Source organism: Salvelinus fontinalis, chromosome 21 (genome assembly GCF_029448725.1).
Source record: "Salvelinus fontinalis isolate EN_2023a chromosome 21, ASM2944872v1, whole genome shotgun sequence".
NCBI lineage: Eukaryota > Metazoa > Chordata > Actinopteri > Salmoniformes > Salmonidae > Salvelinus > Salvelinus fontinalis.
This window is the reverse complement of record NC_074685.1, coordinates 45,789,649-45,808,384: the sequence shown is the minus strand read 5'-3', so window position 1 is coordinate 45,808,384 and position 18,736 is coordinate 45,789,649. Positions and strand designations below refer to the sequence as shown.

The 18,736-nt window shown below is 41.5% G+C and overlaps 1 pseudogene; it reads left to right on the top strand.

Moving 5' to 3' along the window:
- The first annotated feature begins 1,770 nt into the window (after positions 1 to 1,770).
- Positions 1,771 to 17,307, top strand: LOC129819010 (NACHT, LRR and PYD domains-containing protein 3-like; annotated as a pseudogene).
- Positions 17,308 to 18,736: the final 1,429 nt, after the last annotated feature.

The window sequence follows — 18,736 nt, the reverse complement described above, 5'->3', positions numbered from 1 at the left end:
AAAACATATTTACCAAGTTTTACACAGATCTTGGCGGTCTACAATTTTTTTTTTCCTGAGGTCTTGGTTGATTTCTTTTGATTTTCTCATGATGTCAAGCAACGGTAGGCCTTGAAATACATTCTCATGTACAACTCCAATTGACTCAAATGATGTCAATTAGCCTATCAGAAGCTTCTAGCTTCTAAAGCCATGACATAATTTTCTGGAATTTTCCAAGCTGTTTAAAGGCACAGTCAATTTAGTGTACTTCTGACCCACTGGAATTGTGATCAAGTGAATTATAAGTGAAATAATCTGTCTGTAAACAATTGTTGGAAAAATTACTTGTGTCATGCATATAGTAGATGTCCTAACCGACTTGCCAAAACAATAGTTTGTTTACAAGAAATTTGTGGAGTGGTTGAAAAACGAGTTTTAATGACTTCAACTGTATATACATAAACTGTATGAAATTATTTGATATTGTAAGCCATGAAATGTAGATGAAATATTTGTGCAATGAAAACTGCAGGAAAATACAGTATATATATATATATATATAAACGGAATGTAGTGGAGTACTTTAAATACATTTTTGTTAAGTAATTTACACCACTGGACTTTAAAGGAACACCTCAATTACCTTGACTAACCGGTGCCCCGCACATTGACTCTGTACCTGACCCCCTGTATATAGCCTCGCTATTGTTATTTTACTGCTGCTCTTTAATTATTTTGTTACTTTTATTTCTTATTTTTTACTTAAGACGTATTTTTCTTGAAACGAAATTGTTAGTTAATGGCTTGTAAGTCAGCATTTCACTGTAATGTCTACACATGTAGTATTCGGCGCATGTGACAATTACAATTTGATTTGTTACACATGAAAACATGTTGTGAACCTGGTGTGACATTATTGAAACTGTGCTGACACCTAGTGGACACCAAGATGAATTACACCACACACACACACACACTATAAAGGGGTGCGTCACTTGAGTGGGTTGAGTTACTGACGTGATCTTCCTGTCTGGGTTGGCGCCCCCCCTTGGTTTCTTTTTTATTAGACACTAATATATACGTCCAATAAACAGACATTCAAAAGTCGGAATGTAAAGCACTAACTACTGGAAAGTTCTTCAAAAGCAGCTGTAGTGAGTCAAGCATCTTGAGGTTTCCTGAAATAGATTAAAGCATATTTTCTAATTTATTTCATCTTTATTTAACTAGGCAAGTTGAACTCAACATCGACACAAGTTACCTGCTATATTTGGGAAACAGGATTAACACAGAGAGATCTTGACAAAATACAATGTACGTTTTTGTAGTACAAGTAGGCTGGTATATACCGTATCATCGGTAACAATTGTGTACAAGTGTAACAGTATAACTTTAAACCGTCCCCTCGCCCCGACACGGGCGCGAACCAGGGACCTTCTGCACACATCAACAACAGTCACCCACGAAGCATCGTTACCCATCGCTCCACAAAAGCCGCGGCCCTTGCAGAGCAAGGGGCAACACTACTTCTAGGTTTCAGAGCAAGTGACGTAACTGATTGAAACGCTACTAGCGCGTACCCGCTAACTAGCTAGCCATTTCACATCCGTTACACAAGCCACCTAGTTAATAAAATACTGGGGCTAGCGGTCATTAGTTACATTTCAAGCATAGCCTAATTGAGGCGCAATAGAGTTCACCGGCGAATACCGGAAATAACTAAACCAACGAACGAGAAATGGCGGAGGCTATCAGAATGAAAATACATTTTTCCCAATAAACGTGAGTGAAAAACGTATTTACATACCGGGTAGGGAGTGGGCTCTCTCATTCTACCGTAATACGACTTTGTATGCGTTGTTTGTTGGCAACCTTGATATTTACTAAGTTTTTGGAACGGATTCCTGCTTACAATCAGAACACGAAAAAAGCTCGACAGTCAGGGAGAATCGAAAATGCAAAATAAGATGGAGGATTGTGATTGCGAAATGAAAGGTAGAGTCCTAGAGAGCATAAAATGTTAAACAATGGATAAAGGACTTTTTAGTTCTTATGGTTAAAATGAGCAGAGCAGTATTCCACTCCTAGGAGACTTCAGTAGTGTGCTGAACCAATTTACACGTCCATTTCAGGTAACAAGACCCACCAGAACTAATAATACCACCTGACGCCTCTGATAGTGTGTGCAAGTGTCGTTACTGGTGCAGTGTACAGGTCTACGTGGCACTGATATCGGCACCTACAGCTATTCATACCGAAGCCGCTGGCTTTCGGTCCGACTCACCTGCTACCCCAGGAACTGGTCCCAAACCCAACCAGTCCCGCAACGTTTAGGCATATGTGACGCAGCTCAATTGCCAGCCATGGTCCCAGCCATTATGCGCCCTATAGGCAATATCAAAATGCACAAAAATATGCTGAGAAATAGGTTAGATTACCACAGATTCTCACATGGCCCTTTATATTAGCCTTCCGGTATTACTAGACATAGTTTGAAGAGCAGTTGGAGAGACTTGAACTTTCTCTTCATTCAATAAAATGTATTTATAAAGCCATTTTTACATCAGATGTCACAACGTGCTATACAGAAACTCCAAACAGCAAGCAATGCACACTCTTAAACTACTACGTTGTATAGCCTACCTTTTAGGAGTGGGAAAATTTTCAGGCTGAGAAAAATATGGGTGTTCAATATTTTATTTATAGGCAATGTAGTAAACTATAGCCTAATCATGGGAACTCCGTTGACTAGGCTTGATTGAATAGGACCCTCAGTCTGAAGGCAATTTGCTCCAGTAGTTCATAGTAAAGTGAGTAATACTGATGAACGAAAATGTAACAATGTATTATGTTCTGAGTCAGCACATTGACAATCACAGGAGGAACAAGACACTTCTCCTATTTTGGGTGATAAATGTTTATAAAATGAAATGCCATGGTTGAATTGCAGACACCTATCCAATCATCTTAGGTTTCTACAAGTGCCTATAAAGGGGTAGGATTAAGGTTGTAGGGGTTTATTTGAAAATGACAGATAACATAATATCACAACTGGTTTCTGCCTCCAGCAAAACTACCTGTTGCAGTTCTCATTGGAAACCTCATTGGCTCTATGTGTTGTCCTATTATAGTGGGGTTGCAGGAGCCTGTCTTGTAGAAAGGGAAGGAAGAGGACATGCTGTTATAGAATGTATGGTATGTGAGCAGGTGACCTTGAATAAATGCCCATGTTAATTAGTAACTAATGTCTAGTTACTGCAATATTACTCTATTCTAGTAAACCCGTCAGAGAAGGACAATCACCTCCAGACAGGAGCAACAGACCTGAGTTAGTCGTGAGACCGAAGATAACTTTGCAGACCAGTTCACCATGTCAGCAGCTGTGAAGGGGGTCAAAGACTCACAGTAAAGATCAAACCGGAAAATTAAAGTTACTGCACACTCCAACTTCAGAGTGGCTGTTCCAAGTGAAATATGCAATTACATGCTAAAACGTGACAGGATCTCACTGCCTCATGCTTGCTCTGCACAACAATAATACCCATTGTAAAAGCCCATCTGAACTCTTGGCTTAACGATAAGAATCTTTCACCATTTCCTACCGAACTACCTCCTTGTTACACACGCCTCTAGGAAGAGGGAACGCAACACCCTGCTACAACTCATCTCCCTGTGGTGTGAAAGAGGTATGGGACTGTAGGTGCGAGTAAGGATGACAAAAGGCAGAACATTTGCCGTTTACTAGGAATTTATTCCGTCACACGGTAATATGGGGAAAATGGTCTGGACAGAACCAAAGCAGAGAAAGTAAATGTCAAAGCCCCCTCTATCTTACCTGCCTACCCACTACTTATCCAACTTAACACCACCTGGTGCACTAACCAAAATACAGGGGGTGTTCCCCCCAGGTCTTACCTGTGAATAGACTTCGGGTATATCTATGCACTCCCTAGGTGCCTTCCCCCCCTGGGAACAGATGAAACAGAATATTACAAACTACTTGACAACAAAACTGAGAGAAACTAAGGACATTAAAGAAGCTCTCTCTCTAAACAACAAACACAGAACACTACAATCAGCAACAACTAACACAGTACATAACAAATCTCTTAGCAACATGCTACAACCCTCAGCCATCAGCCTCCTCTCTCAGCCATCAGCCTCCTCTCTCAGCCATCAGCCTCCTCTCTCAGCCATCAGCCTCCTCTCTCAGCCATCAGCCTCCTCTCTCAGCCATCAGCCTCCTCTCTCAGCCATCAGCCTCCTCTCTCAGCCATCAGCCTCCTCTCTCAGCCATCAGCCTCCTCTCTCAGCCATCATCTCCCTCCTGAGCAACAGAACACTGGTTTATATAGCTTCAGGAGTTGGTAATTGAAGACAGCTGCATCCTGATGAGGGGGCGGGGTCAGCTCTCCAATTATCAATGGGGGCCGACCAATCAGCTGCTTGGGGAGAATTTCAGGAAGCCATTTCCTGAAATACACAAACTACAACACAGAAACTGGGGAACGTAACACTCCTCACTTGGCACAGATGTCAGTTCTACGTCTACTTTGGATTAACATTTGTTTGAGTTGTCAACGAACTGTGAAATCAACAATAAATGTCACCATGTCATTGGATTTAGGTTAGAAGTGGGATGAAAAAAAGACTAAATGCCCTTACGTTGATAACTTTTTGCAAATCTATAATCTGTTTTTCACATTGATTCAATGTCATCACATTGCTTTTTTTTGGATGAAATGATGTGGAAACAAGCACACAGATAATATTGATTCAAACAGTTTTTGCCTAGTGGGTCATGTCTTCAACTCACTGATCAACAATGGAGACACCTGTCCCTGAGCTGTTGCTGACCATTCTAGAGGACAAACTGTGTGAAGAAAAACTGAAGAAATTCAAATGGCACCTGGTCCAGGGTGTAAAAGGTTTCCCTCAACACATCCCAAAGGCCCGGCTGGACAAAGCCGACCACCAGGACATTGTGGATAAGATGGTGGAGACTTACGGCCTTGAGGGCGCAAAGAAGATCACACTGGAGGTCCTGATGAAGATGAAGCTGATTGATCGCACTAATATGTGGACAGAACCAGCAGGTTAGATGATTTAAAAACATTTAAAGGGATAATAGTCATCATCATGATAGTCATATTGTGTTAGTATTGAAATGGCTATGGTCTGGCTCTGGCCTGTTCAAGAACTACAAGTTATACCCATTAGCGTATGTCCTGTTCATGACAACATTATGATGCTGTGATGACATACAGTTAATGTGTTTCAGAATGTATTGCCAAAATTCATGGTATCAATGTACGTACATTTTGTTTAATAAAGGTTTGGGGTTGGTGCTCCATTGTAATTTTAGCACGGCTGTGATGGTCGACGGTACTACTCGGATAGCGCCTTTATATATGACCTCAGCGCGTGCTTAAAGCCATGCTAAAACCACCATGAATCACACAGCCTCTCTCTCCCCTCTCTCTTTCTCAGCCCGGAGTGCTCCAGCAGTGCTTCAAAAAGTCAGAGGTGAGCAATACAAATGAACACAACGGCTACATTTGACACGTGGCACGTCATATTCTGTTTGTAAAGTGGTTTTCTGGTTGAGAACCAGATAAACGTTGACTTTTTTTTCCCATGACAAAATCGAAACGTCCTAGGAAGAATACCGCAAAGTTGCTACTTTCCATACAACAAGTACAAAACCTGAAGAAAAGACAACATAATGATGTCAAACACATACAGTTATCATGAACATTATATAAATAACTAGTGGCACCGTGCCCGGCGGGCAGTCAGTCATCTGATTAATGCAATTCCATCTGATGACTGTAACCATTAAAAAAATATTTTTAAAATATGACTGAAATTACCACAGAATCTTTAACTCAATAACCCGTCTACTAATAAACTATGGTCAACTTCCTGTCTATTTGAAATGTAATGATTATTTTGCTTATGATCACTGTCACCCTATGTGTTGAGCTATTCAATTGTCATAGACAATTATTTTGTTGCAAATGTGACCATGTAAAGAATTGTTAGGCTACTCATTTGAAATCCTCAGGTGGACACCTTGTGTGACCAATAGTCTGTGTGAGACCTGGCAGAGTAAAATAATTTTGTTGCAAAAGCTACTGCCTCCCATACATCATAGAACACTCTTCAGCATCATTTAAAAAAAAGAATAATAATGTTTTACCCATACTCCAGCAATCAATCACAGGTGTGTAGAATCTGTAGAAAAGCTTTTCTTGTGCAGAGTTGCGGTAGCTCTGTAAAGTCCTGAAATCTAATCTTTGGGCTTCGTTTGAATGGCACATGGGAGTTACCACAGGTTATGTTGATGAGGCCTACCTTTTACCTGGGCCATTTCCCATATTGGCCGAGAACATATAGGCTACACTACAGGCTTATCAGTTTTGGAAACCAAATCTAGCCGAGGCTACTTATTAGTCTACTGTCTGGAATTTCTCTTGCGTTGGTCTGCAAATGTGATCAAAGATGCATGTGTTTTATTAAAGGCTAAAAGTGTAAAGAATAAACTGAATCTATCTTTGTTTTCCCTTGCAATTGAAGATGAACTGAAATCGTACCTAAAGAAGAAGTATGACCAAATATATGAGGGGACGTCAAAGAAAGGGGATTTCGTCTATCTAAACAAGATCTACACTGAGCTTTACGTGATAGATGGGGTCATGGGAGGGGTCAGTGGTGATCATGAGGTCAGATGTCTGGATTCCAGAACACCAGCCACAGAAGAGACCATTAAGCTCAGTGAAATATTCAAACCCCAGCCTGATCAGAAGAAACGAATTAGAACAGTGCTTTCACTGGGTATCGCTGGAGTGGGAAAAACTGTCTCTGTTCAGAAGTTTATTCTAGACTGGACATAAGGAAAGGAGAACCAGGACATTGACTTCATCATTCCACTTCCTTTTCGCCAAATCAATAAAATAAGAGCAGAAGACTGCAGTCTGATTGACCTGCTTCATCAGTTCTTCCCCTTCATGGAACCAATCGATACTCTGGAGGAAGGTTTTAAGGTTCTGTTCATCTTTGATGGTCTGGATGAGAGTCGACTCCCTCTAGCCCTTAATCATAATAAAGATGTGGCTAAAGACACAAAAACAGCTCCACTGGACGTCCTGATCACAAACCTCATCACAGGACAGCTCCTCCCTTCTGCTCTCATCTGGATAACCTCCCGACCTGCAGCAGCCAATCAGATTGATCGAAACTACATCCACCAGTGGACCGAGATACGAGGGCTCAATGACCCTCAGAAGGAGGAGTACTTCAGGAAGAGATTCTGTAATGATGACCAGGCCTACAGAATCATCAACCATATAAAGTCTTCAAGGAGCCTCCACATTATGTGTCACATACCAGTGTTTTGTTGGATTTCAGCCACTGTTCTGAATGATATCCTGGGTAAAACTAAGAGTGGAGAGATGCCAAAGACTCTGACTAAAATGTACGAACACTTCCTGCTCTGCCAGACTGATAAAATGACAGAACAGAAGTATCCCACAGGTAGTAAAAATGCTGTCCTTCAACTAGCAAAACTAGCATTCTGTCAACTGCAAAAAGGACAATTGATTTTTTATGAGAAAGACCTGCGAGAGAGTGGTATTGACATTGAGGTGGCTATAGTGTACTCAGGTGTGTGCACTGAAATATTTCTAGAGGAGGAGAAAGTGTTTAGCTTTGTGCATCTGAGTGTTCAGGAGTTCCTTGCAGCTCTATATGCTTACCACTGTCACACAACATACAACAATAATGTACTTCTGCCAAAGCTGACAAGGAAACATTCAATATTTTGTTTTGGATGTATTCCACAGTCTTGGACATCTGTGTTTGACTTACATAAGACGGCAATCGACAAAGCCTTAGAGAGCCAGAATGGACACTTGGACCTTTTCCTCCGCTTCCTGCTTGGTCTTTCACTGGAGTCCAATCAGAGACTCCTGAGGGGAATCCTACCAGAGACAAAGAACCAAGAGGACATTGAGAAAACAGTCAGGTACATCAAGGAGAAAATCAGAGAGGACCTTTCTCCAGAGAAGAGCATCAACCTGTTCCACTGTCTGAGTGAGCTGAAGGATGAGTCTCTGGTGCTGGAGATCCAGAGCTATCTGAGATCGGGGAGTCTGCCAGTGAATGACCTGTCACCTACACAGTGGTCAGCACTCACCTTTGTGTTAATGACATCTGAGGAAACACAAGAGGTGTTTGACCTGAAGAAATACATCAGATCAGAGGAGGGCCTCCTGAAGCTGTTGGCAGTCATCACCTCCTGCAGGCGTGCTCTGTAAGTAGGCTACTAAAGTTGAAGTTGGTCTTTGTATATCCCAGGGACAGAAGTTATATTTTGGTCTCCATAAAATCATCAAATCGTATTTGTCACATGCGCCGAATACAACAGGTGTAGACTTTACAGTGAAATGCTTACTTACAAGCCCTTAACCAACAATGCAGTTTTAAGAAAAATAAGTGTTAAGTAAATATATATATATATATTTTAAAGTAACAAATAATTAAAGAGCAGCAGTAAAATAACAATAGCGAGGCTATATACAGGGGGTACCGGTACAGAGTCAATATGCTGGGGCACCAGTTAGTCGAGGTAATTGTGGTAATATGTACAGTACATGTAGGTAGAGTTAAAGTAACTAAAGTGACATTTCCACATTTGATCTGCTCTTTCCAAAGTATAATTGACAATAGTTAAATTAATTGCACCATCCTTGCTAATTTCAAGTGCTTGCCACCAGACGAGTAATGAAATGGATGTGCCATTCAAAATGTAAAAATCTAAAGTAGACACCTCCATCAGAGAGAGTGATAGATTCGAGAGGGATACTACTACTTTATACAACGGGTGGGTCTAATCTTGCACGCTGATTGGTTAAAACCGCATTCCAGCCGGTGTCTATTCCACAAGTTATCACCGGCTAAAGCTATGACGTTGAAATGCCTATTTACTCTGTTCCATCTCACTGCGCAATCCACTGTCTCATCAGCTCAACCAGACAAGTATAAACTTGATCTCCCATTTCTTTTAGACTATCAATTGGTTTTCAGTAGCGGAGATTTGTATAACACTTGCAGTCTGTCTCTCTGACATTTGCAACATTGTTTGAATATTGAAATTCGATCTCCAACTGTCCCATAGACAGACAGACAGAGACAGACAGGCAGGCAGGCAGCTTTTCTCAGGTAGTTGAAATCATGAATTAGCACAATTTTTATGGATATACAAAATTTACGAGGAAATGTTAATAGAAAACAGGTAAGACGAAACGAAATGCAGCTAGTTTGCAGCCTTTCCAGCTTCAGTTTGAAGTGACTGTGTTAGCTGTGTTGTTAGCTAGCTCCTCTTAACAGTGTCCTGATGAGAGCACACATTTTCTATGCCAGGTGAAATCGTGCATCATTAGCACATTGTTATGGATGTATCCAAATAAATGTCTCAAGAAAACAGTTAAACAAATGCAAATGCAGCTTCTGTTGTTATTCTGGCTGCACTGTTTGACGTGACTGTATGTTAGCCGTAGTTGGCTAGCTATCAAGCAAGGGATAAGAACATTGCCAGCCAGTATGGCAATAGAACATAAAGACTACGCGACTGGGTCGCGTCTCTGGCGAATGACCAGCCGGCCTGGGTATCAACCCTAGGTTTTTGTCAGGACTATATCTCGTGGAAGGATGAAATGGTATTAATCAATACATCAAAATAACGTTTTTAATGAAAATATGTCTATTATGTGAATATGTTGGTAACCCGTTGTATAAAATTGATAATGCCCTCAAAGCCGGTGTTTGGAGTATATATTGGCACGGTTTGCCTAACACTCATGCCAATATGTCCCCGAAACACCTGCTTCTCTGGCATTATCACTTAAATTCAAGACACCTCCATCAGAGAGGGATAGATCAGAAGGATACTACGACCATATAAGATGTTTTAAACACAAAATAGTTGATATTAGTTTAGTTGATATTAAATACTGCCATGTGATTTGATGTATAGCATTGTTGAAATAAACGTTTCATTCTGCTTTAGCTTAAACAAGTGCCGTTAAAAACGTTATTTTCCTGTGTTTTAATGTATATTTCCACAATATGAGGTTGGAATAATACAGTGACACTGTTGCTAATGCCCTTTTAGCTTAAGAGCTGGTTGAAAAGACCACCTGAAATGTCTGGTGACATCACCAGGAGGTAAATTAGTTAATAGGTCAATAAGAGAGTTCCAAACCCCTCTGCCAATAACAGCTCGTTGTCAGTTTCCCCCTCCCCACTCAGACCACTCCCAGACAGTCCTAGCAAAATTCAAAATTCTTGCTTGAGAAATTGCTCTTGCTAAGAAGCTATTTTGGTTTATTTTTGACCGTTTTGATTGAAAGCAATCACAGTAAGGTACTTAAATTGTTACCCAGAAATGATTTGATAATGAGGTCGAAACTGCTGCATTGGACCGTTAATGCATACACTATGAGAAAGAGTTATGCAATTTAACATGTGTCATTCTGTGAAAAACATTCTTCTCCAGACTAGATAGCTGTAACCTTACAGCAAGATGCTGTGAAATGTTGGCAAAAGCTATCGGCTCAAACTCCTCTTACATGAAAGAGCTGGACCTGAGTGACAATGACCTACAGGATTCAGGAGTGAAACTGCTATCTGCTGGTCTGAGGAGTCCACTATGTAAACTGGAGACACTAAGGTGAACAATTCTGGACTTTAATTGGGCTCTGTTTTATTTGTTCAATTGCGCTTCCTTTGTTCATATTTTTATTTATTTTTCAGACTGAATAGATGTAACCTCACAAATAACTGCTGTGTAGCATTGGCCTCAGCTCTGACTCTGAGGTCAAACGCCTCACACCTAAGGAAGCTGGACCTGAGTGACAACAATCTACAAGACTCAGGGGTCCAGAAGCTTTCTGATAGACTGAATGATCCACAATGTAAACTGGAGACACTGGGGTCAGTTGCTTTGGGTTATATGGGGCAATTTTCTAGGACCTTGTATAAAATGTCTGTAGCTATCATAATGTATCAGTATGAGTGTTCTCAATGTAGGCTTGAATAAAATGTCATCTAGCCTTTGGTTTATACCTGTGAACTGAAGAAGAGTTTTTTGGAATATTTGATGATAGCAACTGTTCCCACAGGTTGTCGTTCTGCGGAGTCACAGAGAAAGGCTGTGCTTATCTGGCTTTAGCTCTGAGGTCAAACCCCTCCCACCTGAAAGAGCTGGACCTGAGATACAATCACCCAAGAGATTCAGGAGTGAAGCTGCTCTCTGCTGGACAACATACAGTCAGGTGGGTCACAACAATACATACTGTGAAATGGGTGATAAACACTAATACTACAAAATATTAATTTGGTTCATTCTCTGTTCTTCTCTTACTAGTTTTCACCCTGGGGGAGAATACTGGTTCAGCGATAGATGTAAGTGTGTTCGTGACTTTGCTCTCAGTCTGCATGTTAGCAATGGATTAAAATGATACTTTAAAAAAAGAGTTCTGTACTTTGCCCTCAAAACCCAACAGCGTTGCAGTTCTGGACACAAACCAGTACGCCTGGCACCTACCATACCCTGTTCAAAAACACTTAAATATTTTGTCTTGCCCATTCACCCTCTGAATGGAACACATACACAAGCCATGTCTCAGGTGTCTCAAGGCTTAAAAATCATTCTTTAACCCGTCTCCTCCCCTTCATCTACACTGATTTGAAGTGGATTTAACAGGTGACATCAATAAGGGATCATAGCTTTCACCTGGATTCACCTGGTCAGTCTATGTCATGGAAAGAGCAGTTCTTCATGTTTTGTATACTCAGTGAACAGAAATATAAACACAACATGTAAAGTGTTGGCAAGCTGGAGATTACTTGTGAAAAGTAAACACATGGGTCCCTGCCTAATCAGGGCCAGATTACCAGTTAAAACAACGGGTCTCCTGCAGGCCCTCCGTATATGCATTCAACACATAGCCAACATACACACAGACATCGATGTGTACACACACACACTTTCACATGACGTGTTCTGAAAACAGACCTCCAAAAATCACACGACTTCAAAGTTGAAGCAGCAAGTAAGTAGGAGTATGATATACATTTAACAGAAATATAAACACAACATGTAAAGTGTTGGTCCCATATTTCATGAGCTGAAATGAAAGATCCCAGACATGTCCCATATGCACAAAAAGCTTATTTCTCTCAAATGTTGTGCACAAATTTGTTTACATCCCTATTAGTGAGCATTTCTCCTTTGCCAAGATAATCCATCCAGTTGACAGGTATGGCATATCAAGAAGCTGATTAAACAGTATGATCATTACACAGGTGCACCTTGTGCTGGAGACAGTAAAAGGCCTTTCTAAAATGTGCAGTTTTGTTACATCACACAATGCCACAGTTGTCTCAAGTTGAGAGGCAGCGTGCAATTGGCATGCTGACTGCAGGGATGTCCACCAGAGCTGTTGCCAGTTAATTGAATGTTCATTTCTCTACAATAATTTGGCAATACGTCCAACCGGCCTCACATGATAATGCACGGCCCCATGTCCCAAGGATCTGTAAACAATTCCTGGAAGCTGAACATGTCCTAGTTCTTTCATGGCCTGCATACTCACCAGACATGTCACCCATTGGGCATGTTTGAGATGCTCTGGATTGACATGTACGACAGCATGTTACAGTTCCCGCCAATATCCAGCAACTTTGCACGGCCTTTGAAGAGGAGTGGGACAATATTCCACAGGCCACAATCAACAGCTTGATCAACTCAATGCAAAGGAGATGTGCCGCGCAGCATTTGGCAAATGGTGGTCACACCAGATACTGACTGGTTTTCTGATCCACGCCCCTACTTTTTTTAAGGTATCGGTGACCAACAGATGCATATCTGTATTCCCAGTCATGTGAAATCCATAGATTAGGGCCTAATGAATTTATTTATATTGAGTGATTTCCTTCTATGAACTGTAACTCAGTAAAATTGTTGTGTTTATATTTTTGTTCAGTATATATTAATGTTTCATCTTAAATGTCCATTTAGTTAGGAAATTTATGTTAATAATTCATAGGACTACAATCTCGTTTGATAAAATAGATATGCCTAATATTTATAATCTCAATTGGCTTGATTTAGTTACAAAATAATGAAGTGGACAGTTCTTTACTTTAAAGGTTACATTTCCCTAGCGCCATCCCTTGACTAAAACATGTTGTGGGGCTTCCGTTTTGTTGTTTTTCCAATCCCAGACTGTTGTTTTAAATGCGCCGTCCGTAATTCTAAAAACAACAAAACGGCTGTCCGGCATCTTTTTGAGGGGGTTAACAGCTAAGGGATAGGGCTGGAGAAACCACTCTCAAATAGACCGGAGCTATGGATTAAAGGACTGACCGACCATGAGATCAAAATGATCATTTTAATTAACCATGTTTTTATTTGATTTATTTTGTACAATTACTAATTATGGACTTAATAATTTTGTACAATTATTAAGTCCAAAAATGTATGTACCAATTCCAGATTGCCCCTTGAAGACTAATGATTAATGTCCACTGTATCAGTATGCATTTTAATAGAGCACAGTTTAAATTACTTGCTTACACTTTACATCGTTATGTAAATATTGCTAACTTTTTTTTCTTTCATTCCCCCATCAGATGTCTGTAACCTCACACTGGACCCGAACACAACATCCAGAAATCTATCTTTGTCTGAGGAGAACAGGAAGGTGACATGGGTGACCACGAAGCAGCCATACCCTGATCACCCTGAGAGATTTCACTACTATGCACAGGTGCTGTGTAGAGAAGGTCTGACTGGCCGCTGCTACTGGGAGGTCGAGTGGAGTGGGAATAGGGTTGAAATAGGTATGACATATAAAGGAATCAGCAGAAGAGGACAGATAGATGACTGTGTTTTGGGACACAATGACAAATCCTGGTGTCTAGATTGTGATGGTAACCAATACACTGCCTGGCACAATGATGAGGACACTGCCATATCTGTTTCCTCTCGCTCCAACAGAGTAGGAGTGTCTCTGATTTGGTCGGACGGCAGTTTGACCTTCTATAGCATCTCTTCTTCTAACACGTTGACACACCTGTACACATTCCGTACCAAATTCACCGAGCCCCTCTACCCAGGGTTTAATATTACAAACAACTCTTCACTGACTTTGTGTCATAGATACCGAATGAGAAGTTCCCAGGCTCAATTCCCACCGCATATAGGCAAGAGCCTGACACACTATGCAACAGAGTGAGACTTGAAAGGAGCGCACCTTAAAATTGCGGTGGGAGAGAGAACCTGCTACAGTTGTTTAGATAGGATTTTGAAAAGGAAGATTCTGAGTTTATAAAGTGAAAACGATTTCTAAGATGCATATCATTAAGTCCTGCATTCGGACACGAGTCCTGTATTCAGACATGAGTGCCAGAAATGTTCCAAAAAGCAGAATCTGCATTGATTACCATGGAGAGTGGATGTTCCTATTCCTATTCCGCTTTGGCCGGTGGAGTGGGCCAGAGGCTCCTTTCAAGTCCTGTTTTGAGGCCTTGTGAAACCAGAGGGTTCCAGAGAGCCGGCTGGGTGGAGGAGCACTATCTGTTGGATGTAGGCCCACAGACGTTCCCTCCTCTGTGTAGTTCCAGTTACACTCTAACTGGAATGTCAGCTGCAGGATAGCAAAACTAGGGGCTTGTGGAATGTCAGCTGCAGGATAGCAAAACTAGGGGCTTGTGGAATGTCAGCTGCAGGATAGCAAATCTAGGGGCTTGTGGAATGTCAGCTGCAGGATAGCAAATCTAGGGGCTTATGGAATGGAATGTCAGCTGCAGGATAGCAAATCTAGGGGCTTATGGAATGGAATGTCAGCTGCAGGATAGCAAATCTAGGGGCTTGTGGAATGGAATGTCAGCTGCAGGATAGCAAATCTAGGGGCTTGTGGAATGTCAGCTGCAGGATAGCAAATCTAGGGGCTTGTGGAATGTCAGCTGCAGGATAGCAAATCTAGGGGCTTGTGGAATGTCAGCTGCAGGATAGCAAATCTAGGGGCTTGTGGAATGGAATAGAGCTGATCACAGGCTATGGGATCAAATGCAGTCTGAATGAGCAGGACTTGTCCATACTACTCTCTCTATATGATTAATGTTAATCTCACCCCACCCATAGCTGTCACTATTGATGAGGAAACACATCAATCTAGGTGCTTTAAACCAAATACAGCATCTGGTCCTGATGGGGTTAACCCCATCAGGACCTCACAAAGCACCTGTGGTTTAACCCCATCAGGACCTCACAAAGCACCTGTGGTTTAACCCCATCAGGACCTCACAAAGCACCTGTGGTTTAACCCCATCAGGACCTCACAAAGCACCTGTGGTTTAACCCCATCAGGACCTCACAAAGCACCTGTGGTTTAAACCCATCAGGACCTCACAAAGCACCTGTGGTTTAACCCCATCAGGACCTCACAAAGCACCTGTGGTTTAACCCCATCAGGACCTCACAAAGCACCTGTGGTTTAACCCCATCAGGACCTCACAAAGCACCTGTGGTTTAACCCCATCAGGACCTCACAAAGCACCTGTGGTTTAACCCCATCAGGACCTCACAAAGCACCTGTGGTTTAAACCCATCAGGACCTCACAAAGCACCTGTGGTTTAACCCCATCAGGACCTCACAAAGCACCTGTGGTTTAACCCCATCAGGACCTCACAAAGCACCTGTGGTTTAACCCCATCAGGACCTCACAAAGCACCTGTGGTTTAACCCCATCAGGACCTCACAAAGCACCTGTGGTTTAACCCCATCAGGACCTCACAAAGCACCTGTGGTTTAACCCCATCAGGACCTCACAAAGCACCTGTGGTTTAACCCCATCAGGACCTCACAAAGCACCTGTGGTTTAACCCCATCAGGACCTCACAAAGCACCTGTGGTTTAACCCCATCAGGACCTCACAAAGCACCTGTGGTTTAACCCCATCAGGACCTCACAAAGCACCTGTGGTTTAACCCCATCAGGACCTCACAAAGCACCTGTGGTTTAACCCCATCAGGACCTCACAAAGCACCTGTGGTTTAACCCCATCAGGACCTCACAAAGCACCTGTGGTTTAAACCACAGGTGCTTTGTGAGGTACTTCATTACATACATGTTGTCTATGTTAATCTTTATGGCAAATATCCCAATGGGTGCAAAACACCACACATAGTCATGTGAAGTGTCAGTCTGTAAAAAGAAAAAAAAGGCAAATGCAGGGCAGCACTTCAGGCCAATAGCATTGACCTCAGTCACAGATCATGAAGTGTTTTGAGAAGGTTGTTCAGGTGCAGGTCTGTGCTCTCCAGGACCCTCTACAATATGCCTACAGGAAAAAGATACGGGTTGATGACCCTTTGCCCTGTTTTTGTTTATCTATTTTAGACGACCATATTTAAGGTGGACTGATTGTGTCATGTTTTATATCGTTTATTGCTCTTTATTTTTATATGCATATTATTCAATTGATCCTTGTGAAGTGATGTATTGTACTTTGCACCTGTACCTGTTACTTAAGATGGGACAGAGGTTCTCCACGATTAGCTAATGTATTCAGGATGTATTGTACAGTCATTTGGTATTTTATTAGGATCGCCATTAGCTGTTGCAAAAGCTGCAACTACTCTTCCTGGGGTTCCACACAATACAGAATGACAGACAAGAACAGCTCAAGGACAGAACTACATGCATTTTAAAAAAGGCACACGTAGCCTAGATATCAATGCATGCACACTTTTCCATTGATTCTATTGGATTTAGTCTATTCCAGTGAATCTTTTGGCTGTTATAGACTGTATAATACAGTCTCTTATGAACATCATTATGAACTTGTTTCATCAGTCACTAGTACTCTGGTCATTGTCTTTGCTGGTGACATCACATTTGTCCTCTGGAGATTAATTCATCTCTCGTTAACAGATGTTCCGTTTCTACAATTACGCAAGATTTTAGGTCTGGGTTAGGGATGAATTAATGTAACAGGACTGTGTCCATGTACATCTCAGATGCTATCTGGTGAGTTCAAGTTGATTACCTGTTTGTTGTGAATAAAAATGGCTGACCCAATGGAAGCGTTGAACTATCCAGGGATACTTAAATAGATTTAGCAATAGGAACACTTTTTTGTATTACACGACACTTGATGTGATGTTACAGAGAACAAAACAATCTTTTTTTTATTTTTTTTAAATGCTGTATTTCTATTCTGTTTATCTGAAATAAATCCTATTTAACAATGTAATCAAGTCTCAAGTAGTGATTTTCTACTGAAAGAAAAGAAAGGCCTATAGATGTGGTAAAGAGGCCAATGGAACACAGACCATAGGGGATAGAAGGATGGCGGATTGGCGCACAGTAAACAAATCTGATCTAACAAGGTGGTTATTCATCAAATCAGTCATGATTGGTGAATTGTAACAGGCCCACAATGTGGTTACTAAAGTCAGATTTGGATATATCTGGCTGTTTTAGCTGCATAACATTTAGAAGTAGTCCCTATTCAGGTTTAGAAGAAGTGACTGCTAAATGCTAACTCCCGTTCGTATAATTTAAACTGGTAGCAAAGCTAGCGTACAGCAATCTGTGGTGGTAGTCAGTCGTTTTTAACTACTGCGTCTATCAAATTGAATACTATCAAATTACTTTATTATATCAAACAACTATGATGTAATAAAGAATGACATTTTGATAGAACATTACTTATGACATAACAAATGAGCTTCCAGGAATTCCACGACATGGCATTATTTCATTCTGTGCTGCTGAGCTAATCTTTTCAAGTTGTATTTATTATACTCATGTGGCAGGTCAGTACAAAGTGAAATCCATGAGCATACAACATATTCATGGATAAAAACCACAAATATATATTTTTTAAATCAATAATGTTCTGCATTCTTTAAAGTGACTCATTAATCAATGGACAGAAATATGGGATGGTGACCTCATGTACCATTCTAGACTTTGGTATAGTCAGTGGGTTTTGGCTGCGGGAGTTCCTGCCTGACACTTTGATTCAGTCAGTGGGTTGCAAGTTTCTGAATTTAGATTTTAGGAGGCTGACAGCGAAGTCAGTACAGAGTTGTGTCCGTCTTCCATGAAGCCGTAATAGGGTCAAGGTTTGAAGGTCCTCAGTATAACTGGAGTATCCTCCTAGGACGGTGAGGCATGCTCTCTTCTGAATACGCTCCAGGCCATCAGGCTGGCCCTGGGTTAGTGAGCTGTGCCAAGCAGGAGCGGCATACTCCATCGTGGGGGTTATGTAGCTGGTGTAAGTGCTCACCAGGTCTTCCTGTGCAACATGGAACCTTTTAAGGCGGAGAAAACGTTTTCTGTTGCACTTCGTCCTTCTGTACCATTACCGCTAAAATCTTTACAATATCACACACTTTGAGATCCTGGAAGTCCAGAAGTCAGTGGTGATTTGAGCTACAGCTTACAAGGAACGGGACACGGATATGGACGCATACAAGAAATCCCGCTACGACCTCCGACGAGACATCAAACATGCAAAAGGACAATATGAAAGGAAGGTGGAATCCTATTACACCGACTCCAACGCTCGTCGTATGTGGCAGGGCTTGCAGATAACGGATTACAAAGGGAAACCCAGTCGTGAGTTGCCCAGCAATGCAGAACTCTGGAACGAGCGAAATAAATGGCTTTTATGC